The 19,143-nt window shown below is 47.9% G+C and overlaps 1 protein-coding gene and 1 non-coding gene across 4 annotated transcripts in view; both read right to left on the minus strand.

The window, feature by feature from the left end:
- Positions 1-19,143, minus strand: part of LOC135054368 (von Willebrand factor A domain-containing protein 5A-like) — a 188,169-nt gene that overhangs the window by 42,087 nt on the left and 126,939 nt on the right. The window lies entirely within an intron of this gene.
- LOC134960345 (U2 spliceosomal RNA) lies at positions 11,363-11,548 on the minus strand. The gene has a single exon (XR_010187742.1). It is a non-coding gene; the product is annotated as a U2 spliceosomal RNA (small nuclear RNA).

Raw genomic sequence — 19,143 nt, forward strand, 5'->3', positions numbered from 1 at the left:
CCCTAGTAGGTGCAAGGCACCACAATAAGCTGGTTCAGGTGAAACACTGACACCACCTTAGGGAGAGAACTGGGGACGAGTCCGCAGCTCTGCCCTGTCCGAATGGACAAACAAATATGGGCTTTTTTGAGAAAAAAACCACCAATTTGACACTCGCCTGGTCCAGGCCAGGGCCAAGAACATGGTCACTTTTCATGTGAGATGCTTCAAAACCACAGATTTGACTGGTTTTAAACCAATGTGATTTGAAGAATCCCAGAACTACGTTGAGATCCCACAGTGCCACTGGAGGCACAAAAGAGGGTTGTATATGCAATACTCCCTTGACAAAGTTCTGGACTTCAGGAACTGAAGCCAATTCTTTCTGGAAGAAAATTGACAGGGCCGAAATTTGAACCTTAATGGACCCCAATTTGAGGCCCATAGACACTCCTGTTTGCAGGAAATGCAGGAATCGACCGAGTTGAAATTTCTTTGTGGGGTCTTCCTGGCCTCACACCACGCAACATATTTTCGCCACATGTGGTGATAATGTTGTGCGGTCACCTCCTTTCTGGCTTTGACCAGGGTAGGAATGACCTCTTCCGGAATGCCTTTGTCCCTTAGGATCCGGCGTTCCACCGCCATGCCAACAAACGCAGCTGCGGTAAGTCTTGGAACAGACATGGTACTTGCTGAAGCAAGTCCCTTCTTAGCGGCAGAGGCCATAAGACCTCTGTAAACATCTCTTGAAGTTCCGGGTACCAAGTCCTTCTTGGGCAATCCGGAGCCATGAGTATAGTTCTTACTCCTCTACGTCTTATAATTCTCAGCACCTTAGGTATGAGAAGCAGAGGAGGGAACACATACACCGACTGGTACACCCACGGTGTTACCAGAACGTCCACAGCTATTGCCTGAGAGTCTCTTGACCTGGCGCAATACCTGTCCCGTTTTTTGTTCAGACGGGACGACATCATGTCCACCTTTGGTATTTCCCAACGGTTTACAATCATGTGGAAAAAACTTCCCGATGAAGTTTCCACTCTCCCGGGTGGAGGTCGTGCCTGCTGAGGAAGTCTGCTTCCCAGTTTCCATTCCCGGGATGAAACACTGCTGACAGTGCTATCACATGATTTTCCGCCCAGCGAAAAGTCCTTGCAGTTTTTGCCATTGCCCTCCTGCTTCTTGTGTCGCCCTGTCTGTTTACGTGGGCGACTGCCGTGATGTTTTTCCCACTGGATCAATACCGGCTGACCTTGAAGCAGAGGTCTTGCTAAGCTTAGAGCATTATAAATTTACCCTTAGCTCCAGTATATTTATGTGGAGAAAAGTCTCCAGACTTGATCACACTCCCTGGAAATTTTTTCCTTGTGTGACTGCTCCCCAGCCTCTCGGGCTGGGCTCCGTGGTCACCAGCATCCAATCCTGAATGCCGAATCTGCGGCCCTCTAGAAGATGAGCACTCTATAACCACCACAGGAGAGACACCCTTGTCCTTGGATATAGGGTTATCCGCTGATGCATCTGAAGATGCGATCCGGACCATTTGTCCAGCAGATCCCACTGAAAAGTTCTTGCGTGAAATCTGCCGAATGGAATTGCTTCGTAGGAAGCCACCATTTTCTACCAGGACCCTTGTGCAATGATGCACTGTTTTTAGGAGGTTCCTGACTAGCTCGGATAACTCCCTGGCTTTCTCTTTCGGGAGAAACACCTTTTTCTGGACTGTGTCCAGAATCATCCCTAGGCACAGCAGACGTGTTGTCGGGATCAGCTGCGATTTTGGAATATTTAGAATCCACCCGTGCTGTTGTAGCAGTATCCGAGATAGTGCTACTCCTACCTCCAACTGTTCCCTGGACTATGCCCTTATCAGGAGATCGTCCAAGTAAGGGATAATTAAGACGCCTTTTCTTCGAAGAAGAATCATCATTTCGGCCATTACCTTAGTAAAGACCCGAGGTGCCGTGGACAATCCAAACGGCAGCGTCTGAAACTGATAGTGACAGTTCTGCACCACGAACCTGAGGTACCCTTAGTGAGAAGGGTAAATTTGGGACATAGAGGTAAGCATCCCTGATGTCCCGGGACACTATATAGTCCCCTTCTTCCTGTTCGTTATCACTGCTCTGAGTGACTCCATCTTGATTTGAACCTTTGTAAGTGTTCAAAAAATTTTTAGATTTAGAATAAGTCTCACCTAGCCTTCTGGCTTCAGTACCACAATATAGTGTGGAATAATACCCCTTTTCTTGTAGTAGGAGGGGTAATTTAATTATCACCTGCTGGGAATACAGCTTGTGAATTTTTTCCCATACTGCCTCCTTGTCGGAGGGAGACGTTGGTAAAGCAGACTTCAGGAGCCTGCGAAGGGGAAACGTCTCGACATTCCAATCTGTACCCCTGGGATACTACTTGTAGGATCCAGGGGTCCTGTACGGTCTCAGCGCCATGCTGAGAACTTGTCAGAAGCGGTGGAACGCTTCTGTTCCTGGGAATGGGCTGCCTGCTGCAGTCTTCTTCCCTTTCCTCTATCCCTGGGCAGATATGACTCTTATAGGGACGAAAGGACTGAGGCTGAAAAGACGGTGTCTTTTTCTGCAGAGATGTGACTTAGGGTAAAAACGGTGGATTTTCCAGCAGTTGCCGTGGCCACCAGGTCCGATGGACCGACCCCAAATAACTCCTCTTCCTTTATACGGCAATACACCTTTGTGCCGTTTGGAATCTGCATCACCTGACCACTGTCGTGTCCATAACATCTTCTGGCAGTTATGGACATCGCATTTACTCTTGATGCCAGAGTGCAAATATCCCTCTGTGCATCTCGCATATATAGAAATGCATCCTTTAAATGCTCTATAGTCAATAAAATACTGTCCCTGTCAAGGGTATCAATATTTTTAGTCAGGGAATCCGACCAAGCCACCCCAGCTCTGCACATCCAGGCTGAGGCGATCGCTGGTCGCAGTATAACACCAGTATGTGTGTATATACTTTTTATGATATTTTCCAGCCTCCTGTCAGCTGGTCCTTGAGGACGGCCCTATCTATAGACGGTACCGCCACTTGTTTTGATAAGCGTGTGAGCGCCTTATCCACCCTAAGGGGTGTTTCCCAACGCGCCCTAACTTCTGGCGGGAAAGGGTATACCGCCCATAATTTTCTATCGGGGGGAACCCACGCATCATCACACACTTTATTTAATTTATCTGATTCAGGAAAAACTATGGTAGTTTTTTCACATCCCACATAATACCCTCTTTTGTGGTACTTGTAGTATCAGAAATATGTAACACCTCCTTCATTGCCTTTAACGTGTGGCCCTAATAAGGAATACGTTTGTTTATTCACCGTCGACACTGGATTCAGTGTCCCTGTCTGTGTCGACCGACTAAAGTAAACGGGCGTTTTAAAACCCCTGACGGTGTTTTTGAGACGTCTGGACCGGTACTAATTGTTTGTCGGCCGTCTCATGTCGTCAACCGACCTTGCAGCGTGTTGACATTATCACGTAATTCCCTAAATAAGCCATCCATTCCGGTGTCGACTCCCTAGAGAGTGACATCACCATTACAGGCAATTGCTCCGCCTCCTCACCAACATCGTCCTCCTACATGTCGACACACACGTACCGACACACAGCACACACACAGGGAATGCTCTGATAGAGGACAGGACCCACTAGCCCTTTGGAGAGACAGAGGGAGAGTTTGCCAGCACACACCAAAAACGCTATAATTATATAGGGACAACCTTATATAAGTGTTTTCCCTTATAGCATCTTTTTTATATATTTCTAACGCCAAATTAGTGCCCCCCCTCTCTGTTTTAACCCTGTTTCTGTAGTGCAGTGCAGGGGAGAGCCTGGGAGCCTTCCCTCCAGCCTTTCTGTGAGGGAAAATGGCGCTGTGTGCTGAGGAGATAGGCCCCGCCCCTTTTTCGGCGGCCTCGTCTCCCGCTCTTAACGGAGTCTGGCAGGGGTTAAATATCTCCATATAGCCTCCGGAGGCTATATGTGAGGTATTTTTAGCCAAAATAGGTTTTCATTTGCCTCCCAGGGCGCCCCCCTCCCAGCGCCCTGCACCCTCAGTGACTGCCGTGTGAAGTGTGCTGAGAGGAAAATGGCGCACAGCTGCAGTGCTGTGCGCTACCTTTAGAAGACTGAGGAGTCTTCTGCCGCCGATTCTGGACCTCTTCTTACTTCAGCATCTGCAAGGGGGCCGGCGGCAAGGCTCCGGTGACCATCCAGGCTGTACCTGTGATCGTCCCTCTGGAGCTGATGTCCAGTAGCCAAGAAGCCAATCCATCCTGCACGCAGGCGAGTTCACTTCTTCTCCCCTAAGTCCCTCGTTGCAGTGATCCTGTTGCCAGCAGGACTCACTGTAAAATAAAAAACCTAAGCTAAAAACTTTTCTAAGCAGCTCTTTAGGAGAGCCACCTAGATTGCACCCTTCTCGGCCGGGCACAAAAATCTAACTGGCTTGGAGGAGGGTCATAGGGGGAGGAGCCAGTGCACACCACCTGATCGGAAAGCTTTACTTTTGTGCCCTGTCTCCTGCGGAGCCGCTATTCCCCATGGTCCTTTCAGGAACCCCAGCATCCACTAGGACGATAGAGAAAAAGAGAGTCAGACTTCCTGTGACGAGCTGTCCTCTTGATGTAAATCCTCAAAGCTCTCACATCGTCCACGGACTTTGGAGAAACCGATGGGTCAGACAGCGGAAACCACTACTGGTTGATTAATGTGAAAAGCAATTGCCACTTTTGGCAAAAACTGTGGGCGGGTCCCGAGCTCCTCCCTATCCTCGTTAATCAAATACAGGCTCTTAAAGGATAAGGCCCCTAATTCTGACACAAGTCTTGCAGAGGCTAAAGCCAGCAGCATGACAGTCTTCCAAGTAAGGTATTTCAATTCCACCCTGTGTAAGGGTTCAAACCAGTTCAACTGGAGAAAAGGTCATGACCACATTGAAATCCCACAGAGCCGTGGGAGGGACAAAGCGTGGTTGAATGCGAAGTACACCCTTCAGAAATGTCTGTACTTCCGGAAGTACCGCCAGCTGTTTCTGGAAGAAGATGGAGAGAGCCGAAATCTGAACCCTGTTGGAGCCCATTATCCACGCCTGCTTGCAAGAAAAGTAGAAAACGGCCAAGTTAAAACTCCACAGGAGAATATTTTCTACCTTCACACCAAGAAACATTTCTTCCAGATATGGTGATAATGTTTAGACAAAACCACCGTCCGGGCCTCGACTATAGTCAAAACAACTTTGGAGGGAAGACCTTTCCCATATAGAATCTCCCTCTCAACTTCCAAGCCGTCAAACATAGCCGTAGTAAGTCTGGATAGACGAATGGCCCTTGTTGAAGAAGGTCTTTGAGAAGTGGCAGAGGCCAGGACTCCTCCAGAGATATGGTCAGGAGGTCTGCATACCAATCCAGGGAAATTAGAATTGGTTGAATGCTTTCCTTTCAGAATCTTTTCAGAACTCTGGGAATGAGAGGGATTGGAGGAACAGATGCACAAAGTGGTAAGTCCACGGTGCCGTCAGAGTGTCCACTCCTGCTGCCTGTGGATCCCTCGTTCCGGAACAGTTACGACTGAGCTTTTTGTTGAGACAAGAAGCCATCAGGTCTATCTACGGACAACCCCACCGGTGAACCAGTTGTTGAAACACCGGAGGGCTCCATTCCCCCAGATAGAGGTCATGCCTGCTGAGGAAGTCCGCTTCCCAGTAGTCCACCCCTGGAATGAATATGGCCGAGATGGCCCTTGCACTGGCTTCCGCCCAGAGGAGTATCCTTGACAGCTTTCGCATTGCGGCTCTGCTTCTTGCTCCTCCCTGTCGGTTTATGTACGCCACCGTTGTGGCGTTGTCCGACTGCACTTGTATGGCAGGCTTTCGAAGAAGATAGGAGGCCTGCAGAAGAGCATTGTAAATTGCCCTACGTTCCAGAACATTTATTGGGAGTGCAGATTCCTGACTCGACCACTTCCCTTGGAACGGAGCCCCCTGGGTCATGGCTATCCAACCTCGAAGGCTGGCGTCCGCTGTCAGAGTCCACGATTGGGTACTGAAACTCCGACGCTCCACAAGGTGAGAGACTTGTAGCCACCACAACAGGGAGATCTGCGCTTTTGGCGACAAAGCTATACTCTGGTGCATGTGCAGGTGAGATCCTGACCACTTGTCCAGCAGATCCAGCTGGAACGGACGCGTATGAAATCCGCCGTATTGGATTGTCTCATAGGAGGTCACCATTTTGCCCAGTAGGTGGATACAAAGATGAATCGAGATCTTGCGGGGTCTGAGCACTGAGTGGACCATAGCCTGGACTGTCAAGGCCTTGTCCATTGGGAGGAATACCTTCTGAGACACTATGTCCAGTATCATTCCCAGGAACTGAATTCTGACAGTTCCAGGTGCCATTTTTGGAAATTTAGGATCCACCCATGTTCTGTAAGCAGGCGAGTAGCCAAGCTGATGCTGTGTAGCAGACATTCCCTGGACACCGCCTTTATCAGGAGATCATTCAAGTAGGGGACTATGATGACTCCCATCTTGCGCAATTGTAGCATCATCTCCGCTATGACGTTTGTGAACACCCTTGGAGCTGTGGAGAGACCAAAGGGTAAGGCCTGAAACGGGAAGTGGTGGGCCAGTATAGCGAATCGGAGGTAAGCTTGATGAGGCGGCCATATTGGGATGTGCGGATATGTATCCTTGATATCCAGGGATACCAGGAACTCCCCCTCTAGGCCAGAGACCACCACCCTTAGGGATTCCATCTTGAACTTGACCACGCAGAGACATGGGTTGCCCGAACCGTCCAGCTTGGGTACTACAAATAGACTGGAGTAAAACCCCTTGTTGTACAACGGATGCGGCACTGAAACAATAACCCCCATTTGTAGTCATTTTTGAATGGGGTCTTGCTAGGTAACCCTTGCTACAGGTGAAGCTGGAGAACCTGTGGGAGCATACGTTTATGAGAGACCAACAGGGGGGCTGAGGAGCCTGCCTGTGGTCAGCAGCCTTGATCAAAAAATCTACAGATTTCTTAAAGGTCTGCCTTTCCTGTCTGGCAGTAGCCAACTCTGTATTAATATTAGTAATCAAACCTTTGAATGATTCTAACCACGCAGGTTCCTGAACACTACTACCCTATGAGGGCAGAGAACACTAGGTACATAGGAGGGAACCCCCCGGTGAAGGGGAAATCTTAGCGTTGCATGAGGGACACACAGCCTTTTCCCCCAGACTTTCTGTTTTTCAAAAACAAGAGTTCAATGAAATATTTGGATTTTTTACTTACCGTAAAATCTCTTTCTCTGAGTCCATCTGGGGGACGCTGCGCACTTACACTTGGGTTAGAGCGTGTGAGTATGGAGTTTGGCAGAATCTATGAAAAGAACTAACTCCTCCACCTCTAACCCCTCCCATCAACCCCCTGTTCACAGGAAGCACTCCTCAGTTAAAGTTTAACAAAGCCGAGAGAGAGAAAACAAAACCAACAATCAATAACCAGACAAGAGGGAAGGGATTGCAGCGTCCCCCAGATGGACTCAGAGAAAGAGATTTTACGGTAAGTAAAAAATCAAAATTTCTCTATCATCCATCTGGGGGACGCTGCGCACTTACACTTGGGTGATATCCCAAAGCAAGCCAAAGAGGGGGGGCACACAGGCTGGAAATCTGCCCCTAAGATCAGACGCCCAACAGAGGCATCGCATCCCCCCATACCAAAAGTATGGAAACAATAGAATCCTGTGAAGGTTGCCGCTCTACACAGCTGCACAATAGAGGCACCTCCGCGAACAGCCCAGAAGGCCCCAACGGCCTGAGTCGCACAATTCCGCAGAGGGTCAGGAACAGGAACAGCAGAGCACACATAAGGCTGACGGGTAACTGATGTGACCCAACGAGCCTCAGCGTTCTTAGAGACCGGTCAACCTCGCTGGGACGCACCACTAAGAACTAACAACGTGTCCGTACGGTGAACTTCAAATGTTTCGGTTCAAGGTTCATCTTGAACCGAGATCTTAATATACACTGGTCTCTAGCATTAGTGCGCTGAGCCATAGCTCCTGTGTTAAAATAAATAAATAAATAAATAAAAGTTTTGTATGTAAAACCACTCTATCCCAATAGAAAAACCAACAAAGGTGGACTGCAGTAATGGACTGCCAACTCAGAAACACACCGAGTTGAGGCAATGGGCAAAAGAAAACAAAACCACCGTAAGAGGAAGGAACCGCCACCCAACAGAGTCCAGAGGCTGGAAAGGAGACACAGGAGCTACACAGGGAAACTGTATATGCAAAAAGCTGCGAAGGAAACACCGAACATCCGCATAGTCGCACCAAAAGATTAAACGTTTTACTGGGCACTGTGATTGGTTTGCGAGCCTGAAACAGTGTCAGGGCTACTGACTGAGGTAAACTTATTACTCTGATGATGTTGTTCTCCACAATCACGCCGTCACCGTCAGACAAGACAAATCCCGGTGATGACACAGTTTGAAAGTGAAGATCTGGCCAAAGAGGTACACTATAAGGAGCCTTGGCCACCCTGGTCTGAAGCATTGCAGAGCAGTTTCGACAGGCAAATCCGGAGCGATTTAGTTAGACCGAAAGAGCCACTGGTCAAATGCGTTGAAGCACTCACTGGATCTTGCCAGATGCAGAAACAAATATGCCAGATGAAAGTGACAAGGCGCTAACACGGCGGCCATGATTGCCACAAGAGGATCCCCGGAGCGATCACCATACTAGGGAAGTCCTTTTTGCAGAGACGAGTAGCCCTGATGTCGATGTCGGCTTGTCACACAGGTGCATCAAAATCAGAAAAACCTGTTGGATTATTTCACATTCTTTGGGGAAGAAAAGCATGACAACCCGGGAAGTCCGCGTTGTCCATTCTGGAACTGGCTGATATTGCCGGAACCCAAAGTTCCGCCCTCTGCATATGTGAGATACCGTTCAGATGGCTCTCCAGCTGCAAGTGCCACTGTGCATGTTGATATAGGCCACTGCAGTGTTGAAGTTCGACTGGATGCGGGATGCAAGACCATGCTAATCTTCTCTGTATCGTTCCAATTTTCTTTCTTTCTTTCTTTTTCTAGTATATGTGCTGACAAATCGAGCACTTGTAGAAAGCCTTGAGCTGGAGCCAAGGCGTCGTGGATTGCCCGGAGATGGAAGTGACATCTCCACTGTGGACCTCAATGTTTTTGAAAACCAAAGTTGAAACCCAAAACCGTAACGTCTGAGACTAGTGACTGTGGTTATGACCTTCTATGTCAAGACAGAAAATGGGAGTCCTATGGGTCAGATTCGGATTGTGTAGACACCAACGAAGATATGGTCGTTTTTGAAGTGACATACTGAACGGTTTATGTAAACTCAATTCTGCCTGGGATTAATAACATAGAATTTGAGATTGAAGAATCCAGGCATGAGACCGGGAGAATGGAGCCCCCTGTAAAGTCGCCTCTATCTTGCAGAGGAAGTGTATGCCATGGATCACTGACCCCTGAGGAAACTGCGAAGAGAGTGTATTCTGGTCTGGAAATCCTGCACTCAGCCAAAAGACCGAGCTACCTGGGGTCGAATAGCAAACCCCTGAACACCATCCTCCACAAAGTAAGAAATCCGGAACCAAGGTCCACTGTAGATGTGTATGACAAAAGGTGCATGAGACGGAGCTCTTTTTGCAACAATCGACCAAATATGGCAGTGATGGGAAAGTAACAGTAACAACCCCAAGACCCTGTTGATGGGAAAGTGATTGTAATGAATACTCCCACGTTGGATAGCGAACAGACTGCAAGGATTAGAGCCTGTCTCTTGGATGAAACGCAAATAAGAGGGATAACAAAGAATCCTGCTTGGTACGTGTTCCCCAAGATTCAGAATATATGCTCATGATATAATTCGGTATATCCAACGGACCAGTGGCATCTGAGAAAGTTGGCTTTCCCCCACTAAGAACCAGACCACCCGACTCCATAAGCCCTGCAGACGACATATCTGAAGTCCGAGTTCCAGGTGGACAAATGCCTTCTAAGAGAATACATATTTCATTGATATTTATTTTAAATAACACATTTTTTAGCAGTCATACTCAGAATGAGAACCCATGACCTGTTATACTGAAGGCAGACACCTTACTGCTAGAGCTATTTTCTCCTGCCTGCAAGGCACGCTTTGATTTGGAAGCAGAATTCCACAAATCACAATCAAAATGAATATATGGGCATCATTGACAGGGCAGAGATGCAGGATTGAATAGAAATAGAATCCAAGAAAACAACATTGACAGAGGATAGAGCTTCAGAGACCCAATCGGTCAATGGATTATTTGAAAAGGATCATCTAATACAATAATTGACAACTTGCATTATGCAATCTGCAACCGCTCTAAGATCCATGCATTAGCCAGGATAGGGCATAGGAATATTCCTGTCAGAATGAATACCAATTTAATAACCGCCTCACTGTTGTCAATCTGCGGTGATTCAAGGTCACATACTGTACTTTAGGAAAGACAGTCGTCTTAGGCCACCACATGATGGAGGCGTCCACTAATTATTAGTGGAACCTCCATCAGGTCAGCCTCATCAGCGAAAGGATAAAGAAACACTGTCTGTAACTGTGAGCCATCAGATCTGAAGCAACAATATTGCGTACTAGAGACAGACGCATTAACCTGGAAACATGAACCGCTACATCGTCCCAACGTGAGGGAAGAGGGGGAAACCAATTAACTCAGTAGTCTATTTCTTATTCCTATCCTGAAGTATCCTCCCTGACCGGATTTATTTTACCAATTTCCTGAGATAAAGCCTCAAAATGTGGATCAGAACCAGGAACGAAATAGAGGAAGGTGTAGTACTCCGCCAATTGGCGGTACAGCCCGAGGACACAATCATCCTGCTTAAGGTAGCTATCTCAGACAGACACCAGGATGTATAAAATTAAGACTTGCCTTAGAAGTGACCATAACTAAAGAGCATAACAACTAGGACAAATGATTGTCTTTTGAAGTAACTGAGCTATAGTGTCTGTCAAGGACCTGACTCACTGCACTGTATAAGCTGCGTAAGGAGCGTTTAGCTCTGTACAGCCATTTTGGCAATTTATAGGTACATAGTGCACAAGAAAAAATAAACAAATAAATAGTCTGTCTTGACATAGAAATAGCGAAAGGAAAACAGACTACCAACAATCACTGCTTTAGGTGAAAGTATTGACCACAGAGTATTTTACATTAACTCAGCCATTAACATTTTACCAAGGTTTGTGGGCTAAGTAGTAAACAGAGTACCAATCCCTTATCATAGTGCAAGCAACGGCAGACTCTGACAATACCGGTATTTGTGTACTGGTACTGGACGCACTGCAATACCAGGTCAATGTATAAAGTGGACAGAGCAAGCTCCTCTTCTATCTTACTAAAAATTCATGTGATATATGGTCCCTAAATAGGGAGCGTATCAGATATTAAACTGATAAAAACAAATATTACACCTGAACTTTGCTAAAAGGCAGAGATAATAAGTAACTATCACTTGCACATTGGTTGCAGTTGGTGGGCTACGTAATAGAGGCAGTAAAAGTCCCACTATACCAGCTATTGAATAAAGCTATAACACCAATTTGGTGGACTAAATGCTGAACACAGTAATAGCCACTATATTTACTGTAGTGCCCATAATTTGTGAGGAGAGGGCATTGTTTGTGCATGACAAAACAGGTAGGATATTCTAACAAGCATATATCATGTGTATATTTGGCATAGTTGCTGGGCTAACTACAGAAACCTGCAATAGTCCCAGAATACTTGCTATTGTGGATATTATACTATAGGCAGATCACTTATAAAGTTACCACCCTGTGGGCTTGTTACTGATCACAGCAATAGTCCCACTATCTCAGTGCAAAGAAAGACAGTGCTCCCCATCATGCTGAGCTGCTGACATGTGATCAGGAGCTTCCTGCAGTGTTGCTGGGGGCAGGGCCTAATCGGGTGAGGCAGTTTAGACTGGTTTGAGGGCAGCAAAACACCCAGCAACTCCCTACAATAAAGATAATAATAAGAATTTACTTACCGATAATTCTATTTCTCGGAGTCCGTAGTGGATGCTGGGGTTCCTGAAAGGACCATGGGGAATAGCGGCTCCGCAGGAGACAGGGCACAAAAAAGTAAAGCTTTACTAGGTCAGGTGGTGTGCACTGGCTCCTCCCCCTATGACCCTCCTCCAGACTCCAGTTAGGTACTGTGCCCGGACGAGCATACACAATAAGGGAGGCATTTTGAATCCCGGGTAAGACTCATACCAGCCACACCAATCACACCGTACAACTTGTGATCTAAACCCAGTTAACAGTATGACAACAGAAAGGGCCTCTTAAAGATGGCTCCTTAACAATAACCCGAATTAGTTAACAATAACTATGTACAAGTATTGCAGATAATCCGCACTTGGGATGGGCGCCCAGCATCCACTACGGACTCCGAGAAATAGAATTATCGGTAAGTAAATTCTTATTTTCTCTATCGTCCTAAGTGGATGCTGGGGTTCCTGAAAGGACCATGGGGATTATACCAAAGCTCCCAAACGGGCGGGAGAGTGCGGATGACTCTGCAGCACCGAATGAGAGAACTCCAGGTCCTCCTTTGCCAGGGTATCAAATTTGTAAAATTTTACAAACGTGTTCTCCCCCGACCACGTAGCTGCTCGGCAGAGTTGTAATGCCGAGACCCCTCGGGCAGCCGCCCAAGATGAGCCCACCTTCCTTGTGGAGTGGGCTTTTACAGTTTTAGGCTGTGGCAGGCCTGCCACAGAATGTGCAAGTTGAATTGTGTTACAAATCCAACGAGCAATCGACTGCTTAGAAGCAGGTGCGCCCAACTTGTTGGGTGCATACAATATAAACAGCGAGTCAGATTTTCTGACTCCAGCCGTCCTTGCAATGTATATTTTTAAGGCTCTGACAACGTCCAACAACTTGGAGTCCTCCAAGTCGCTAGTGGCCGCAGGCACCACAATAGGTTGGTTCAGATGAAATGCTGATACCACTTTAGGGAGAAAATGCGGACGAGTCCGCAGTTCTGCCCTATCCGAATGGAAGATTAGATAAGGACTTTTATAAGATAAAGCCGCCAATTCAGATACTCTCCTGGCAGAGGCCAGGGCTAGTAACATAGTCACTTTCAATGTGAGATATTTCAAATCCACCTTTTTCAATGGTTCAAACCAATGGGATTTGAGGAAATCTAAAACTACATTTAGATCCCACGGTGCCACCGGAGGCACCACAGGAGGCTGTATATGCAGTACTCCCTTGACAAAAGTCTGGACCTCAGGGACAGAGGCCAATTCTTTTTGGAAGAATATTGACAGGGCCGAAATTTGAACCTTAATGGATCCCAATTTGAGACCCATAGATAATCCTGATTGCAGGAAATGTAGGAAACGACCCAGTTGGAATTCCTCCGTCGGAACCCTCCGATCCTCGCACCACGCTACATATTTTCGCCAAATGCGGTGATAATGTTTCACGGTGACTTCCTTCCGTGCCTTAATCAAGGTAGGAATGACTTCTTCTGGAATGCCTTTCCCTTTTAGGATCTGGCGTTCAACCGCCATGCCGTCAAACGCAGCCGCGGTAAGTCTTGAAAAAGACAGGGACCCTGCTGTAGCAGGTCCCTTCTCAGAGGTAGAGGCCACGGTTCGTCCGTGAGCATCTCTTGAAGTTCCGGATACCAAGTCCTTCTCGGCCAATCCGGAACCACTAGTATTGTTCTTACTCTTCTTTGCCGTATGATCTTCAATACCTTTGGTATGAGCGGCAGAGGAGGAAACACATACACTGACTGGTACACCCAAGGAGTTACCAGTGCGTCCACAGCTATTGCCTGTGGATCTCTTGACCTGGCGCAATATTTGTCCAGTTTCTTGTTGAGGCGAGACGCCATCATGTCTACAATTGGTCTTTCCCAACGGTCTATTAACATGTTGAAGACTTCTGGATGTAGACCCCACTCTCCCGGATGAAGATCGTGTCTGCTGAGGAAGTCTGCTTCCCAGTTGTCCACGCCCGGGATGAACACTGCTGACAGTGCTATCACGTGATTCTCCGCCCAGCGAAGAATCTTGGCAGCTTCTGCCATTGCACTCCTGCTTCTTGTGCCGCCCTGCCTGTTTACATGGGCGACCGCCGTGATGTTGTCCGACTGAATCAACACCGGCTTTCCTTGCAGGAGAAGTTCCGCCTGGCTTAGAGCATTGTAGATTGCTCTTAGTTCCAGAATGTTTATGTGAAGAGACTTTTCCAGACTCGTCCATACTCCCTGGAAGTTTCTTCCTTGTGTGACTGCTCCCCAGCCTCTCAGGCTGGCGTCCGTGGTCACCAGGATCCAATCCTGAATGCCGAATCTGCGGCCTTCTAATAGGTGAGCCTTCTGCAACCACCACAGAAGTGACACCCTTGTCTTTGGTGACAGGGTTATTCGCAGGTGCATCTGCAGATGCGACCCTGACCATTTGTCCAACAGATCCCTTTGGAATATTCTTGCATGGAATCTGCCGAATGGAATTGCTTCGTAAGAAGCCACCATTTTTCCCAGGACTCTTGTGCATTGATGTACTGACACTTTTCCTGGTTTTAGGAGGTTCCTGACCAGATCGGATAACTCCTTGGCTTTTTCCTCTGGAAGGAAAACCTTTTTCTGAACCGTGTCCAGAATCATTCCTAGGAACAGCAGACGAGTTGTCGGGATTAAATGGGATTTTGGAATATTCAGAATCCACCCGTGTTGTCTTAGCACCTCTTGAGATAGTGCTAAAGCTGTCTCCAGCTGTTCTCTGGACCTTGCCCTTATTAGGAGATCGTCCAAGTATGGGATAACTAATACGCCTTTTCTTCGAAGAAGAATCATCATCTCGGCCATTACCTTGGTAAAGACCCGAGGCGCCGTGGACAATCCGAACGGCAGCGTCTGAAACTGATAGTGACAGTTTTGAACAATGAACCTGAGGTACCCCTGGTGTGCGGGGTAAATCGGAACGTGTAGATACGCATCCTTGATGTCCAAGGATACCATAAAGTCCCCTTCTTCCAGGTTCGCTATCACTGCTCTGAGTGACTCCATCTTGAACTTGAACTTTTTTATGTAGAGGTTCAAGGACTTCAGATTTAGAATAGGCCTTACCGAGCCATCCGGCTTCGGTACCACAAATAGAGTGGAATAATACCCCTTTCCTTGTTGTAATAGGGGTACTTTGACTATCACCTGCTGAGCGTACAGCTTGTGAATGGCTTCCAACACCCTCTCCCTTTCGGAAGAGACGGTTGGTAAGGCAGACTTCAGGAAACGATGAGGAGGATCCGTCTCTAATTCCAACCTGTACCCCTGAGATATTATCTGCAGGATCCAGGGGTCTACCTGCGAGTGAGCCCACTGCGCGCTGTAATTTTTGAGACGGCCCCCCACTGTCCCCGAGTCCGCTTGAGAGGCCCCAGCGTCATGCTGAGGTTTTTGCAGGAGCCGGGGAGGGCTTCTGTTCCTGGGAAGGAGCTGCCTGTTGGTGTCTCTTCCCTCTTCCTCTGCCTCGTGGCAGGTACGACAAGCCCTTTGCTCTCTTATTTTTGTAGGAGCGAAAAGGCTGCGGTTGAAAGGTCGGTGCCTTTCTCTGTTGGGGAGTGACTTGAGGTAAAAAAGTGGATTTCCCGGCAGTAGCCGTGGCCACCAAGTCTGATAGACCAACTCCAAATAACTCCTCCCCTTTATACGGCAAAACCTCCATGTGACGTTTTGAATCCGCATCGCCTGTCCACTGTCGTGTCCATAAGGCTCTTCTGGCTGAAATGGACATAGCACTCACCCGAGATGCCAGTGTGCAAATATCCCTCTGTGCATCACGCATATAGATAAATGCATCCTTTATTTGTTCTAACGACAGTAAAACATTGTCCCTATCTAGGGTATCAATATTTTCAATCAGGGATTCTGACCAAACTACTCCAGCACTGCACATCCAGGCAGTTGCTATAGCTGGTCGTAGTATAACACCTGCATGTGTGTATATATTCTTTTGAATAACTTCCATCTTTCTATCTGATGGATCCTTAAGTGCGGCCGTCTCAGGAGAGGGTAACGCCACTTGTTTGGATAAGCGTGTGAGCGCCTTGTCCACCTTAGGGGGTGTTTCCCAGCGCGCCCTAACCTCTGGCGGGAAAGGGTATAATGACAATAACTTTTTTGAAATTATCAACTTTTTATCAGGAGCAACCCACGCTTCATCACACACGTCATTTAATTCTTCTGATTCAGGAAAAACTGTTTGTAGTTTTTTCACACCATACATAATACCCTGTTTTACGGTATCTGTAGTATCAGCTAAATGTAACGTCTCCTTCATTGCCAAAATCATATAACGTGTGGCCCTACTGGAAAATACGTTTGAATTTCTACCGTCGTCACTGGAATCAGTGCCCGTGTCTGGGTCTGTGTCGACCGACTGAGGCAAAGGGCGTTTTACAGCCCCTGACGGTGTTTGAGGCGCCTGGACAGGCATTAATTGATTGTCCGGCCGCCTCATGTCCTCAACTGACTGTTTAAGGGAAGATAAACCATCACGTAATTCCACAAATAAAGGCATCCATTCTGGTGTCGACCCCCTGGGGGGTGACATCTGCATATTTGGCAATTGCTCCGCCTCCACACCAATATCGTCCTCATACATGTCGACACCACGTACCGACACACACCGCAAACTCACAGGGAATGCTCTAATGAAGACAGGACCCACTAGCCCTTTTGGGGAGACAGAGGGAGAGTCTGCCAGCACACACCACAAAGCGCTATATATACAAGGGATATCCTTATATTAAGTGCTCCCTTATAGCTGCTTTAATATATATATATATATAGCCATTAATGTGCCCCCCCTCTCTGTTTTACCCTGTTTCTGTAGTGCAGTGCAGGGGAGAGACCTGGGAGCCGTTCTGACCAGCGGAGCTGTGACAGAAAATGGCGCCGTGTGCTGAGGAGATAGGCCCCGCCCCTTTTTCGGCGGGTTCTTCTCCCGTTATTTTTCCAGTCAGGCAGGGGTTAAATATCTCCATATAGCCCCTATGGGCTATATGTGAGGTATTTTTAGCCTTGTATAAGGTTTATATTTGCCTCTCAGAGCGCCCCCCCCCAGCGCTCTGCACCCTCAGTGACTGCCCAGTGAAGTGTGCTGAGAGGAAAATGGCGCACAGCTGCAGTGCTGTGCGCTACCTTATGAAGACTGAGGAGTCTTCAGCCGCCGGTTTCCGGACCTCTTCACGCTTCAGCATCTGCAAGGGGGTCGGCGGCGCGGCTCCGGGACCGGACTCCACGGCTGGGCCTGTGTTCGATCCCTCTGGAGCTAATGGTGTCCAGTAGCCAAGCAGCAAATCCACTCTGCATGCAGGTGAGTTTACTACTTTCCCCCTAAGTCCCACGTTGCAGTGATCCTGTTGCCAGCAGGACTCACTGTAAAGAAAAAAACCTAAACTAAACTTTCTCTAAGCAGCTCTTTAGGAGAGCCACCTAGATTGCACCCTTCTCGTTCGGGCACAAAATCTAACTGGAGTCTGGAGGAGGGTCATAGGGGGAGGAGCCAGTGCACACCACCTGACCTAGTAAAGCTTTACTTTTTTGTGCCCTGTCTCCTGCGGAGCCGCTATTCCCCATGGTCCTTTCAGGAACCCCAGCATCCACTTAGGACGATAGAGAAAACAATGTTTCTGTCCAGAGTTGGGCTAGAACTTAGGTCTCTATACATATATTGGACTCTTGCACTAGTGTGCTGAGCCACAGCCTCATGGCTGAAGAAATACAGAGAGAGGGACTTAGCATGCAGCAAAGAAGCTGCACAAAATGGCTCCTGCCCAGGACCTGAGGCAATTAATAATACTGCCCTCAGTGTCCCCTGGCCACCGCTAGTCCCAGGAGTCAGCGCAGCCGCCCCTCAGCCACATACAGTCCTTCATACAGCCCTTACAGTGACCCAGCCAGGGCACAGGAGATATACAACCAGCAGACACACAGCATGGGGGACTCACTCTGAGGGACTGTCATATGCTAGTATGAGAAGGGTCACAGCCCAGCACTACCTCAGTAGGCTGAGGCTGTTCCTACCTGACCCAGTGCCTCCTCGAATTCTGTGAGCCGGAAGGGAGAGACCCAGGGACCTCAGCGGTGTAGTGACTCCCCAGAGGCAGTGCAGAGTGAGAAATAGAGCTCACAGAAGCTCTCTAACCTAACTATTCTCACTCTGGATGTGTTTGTCACCAACATTAGGGACTAAACACCAAACAAGAAAACAATTAGAAATAAAACCTAACTAAAATCTATGAGCAAAGAAAAGTGTGCCTTCACTCCAAGGCACAAAACTAAAACTGAGGAGTGCTTCCTGTGAACAGGGGGTTGATGGGAGGGGTTAGAGGGGGAGGAGTTAGTTCTTTTCATAGATTGTGCCAAACTCCATACTCACACGCTCTAACCCAAGTGTAAGTGCGCAGCGTCCCCCAGATGGATGATAGAGAAAACAGTGCAGTGACAAATACAGAAAATATGATTTTAATTACCTACCGGTAAATCCTTTTCTCGTAGTCCGTAGAGGGTGCTGGGGTCCACATTAGTACCATGGGGTATAGACAGGTCCACCAGGGCCATGGGCACTTTAAGAGTTTAATAGTGTGGGCTGGCTCCTCCCTCTATGCCCCTCCTACTAGACTCAGTCTAGAAACTGTGCCCGAGGAGACGGACATACTTCGAGAGAGAACAAGGCAGTACTGAACCAAGTAACAAGGCAGTACTGAACCAAGTAACAACTGCAGGTAAACGAAGAGCTGGGTGGGCGCCCAGCATCCTCTATGGCAGGCATTCCCAACCATGGTCCTCAAGGCAAACTTGAGCACAGGTGCAGGCTTGAGCACAGGTGACTTAATTAGCACCTCAGTTATTTTGATTTAACCATCTGTGCTGCAGCCTGGATATCACTAAAACCTGCACTGTTAGTGTGCCTTGAGGACCGTGGTTGAGAATGCCTGCTCTACGGACTACGAGAAAATTATTTACCGGTAGGTAATTAAAATCCTATTATCTCTTACGTCCT

This window comes from Pseudophryne corroboree, chromosome 1 (assembly GCF_028390025.1).
Source record: "Pseudophryne corroboree isolate aPseCor3 chromosome 1, aPseCor3.hap2, whole genome shotgun sequence".
Taxonomy (NCBI): Eukaryota; Metazoa; Chordata; class Amphibia; order Anura; family Myobatrachidae; genus Pseudophryne; species Pseudophryne corroboree.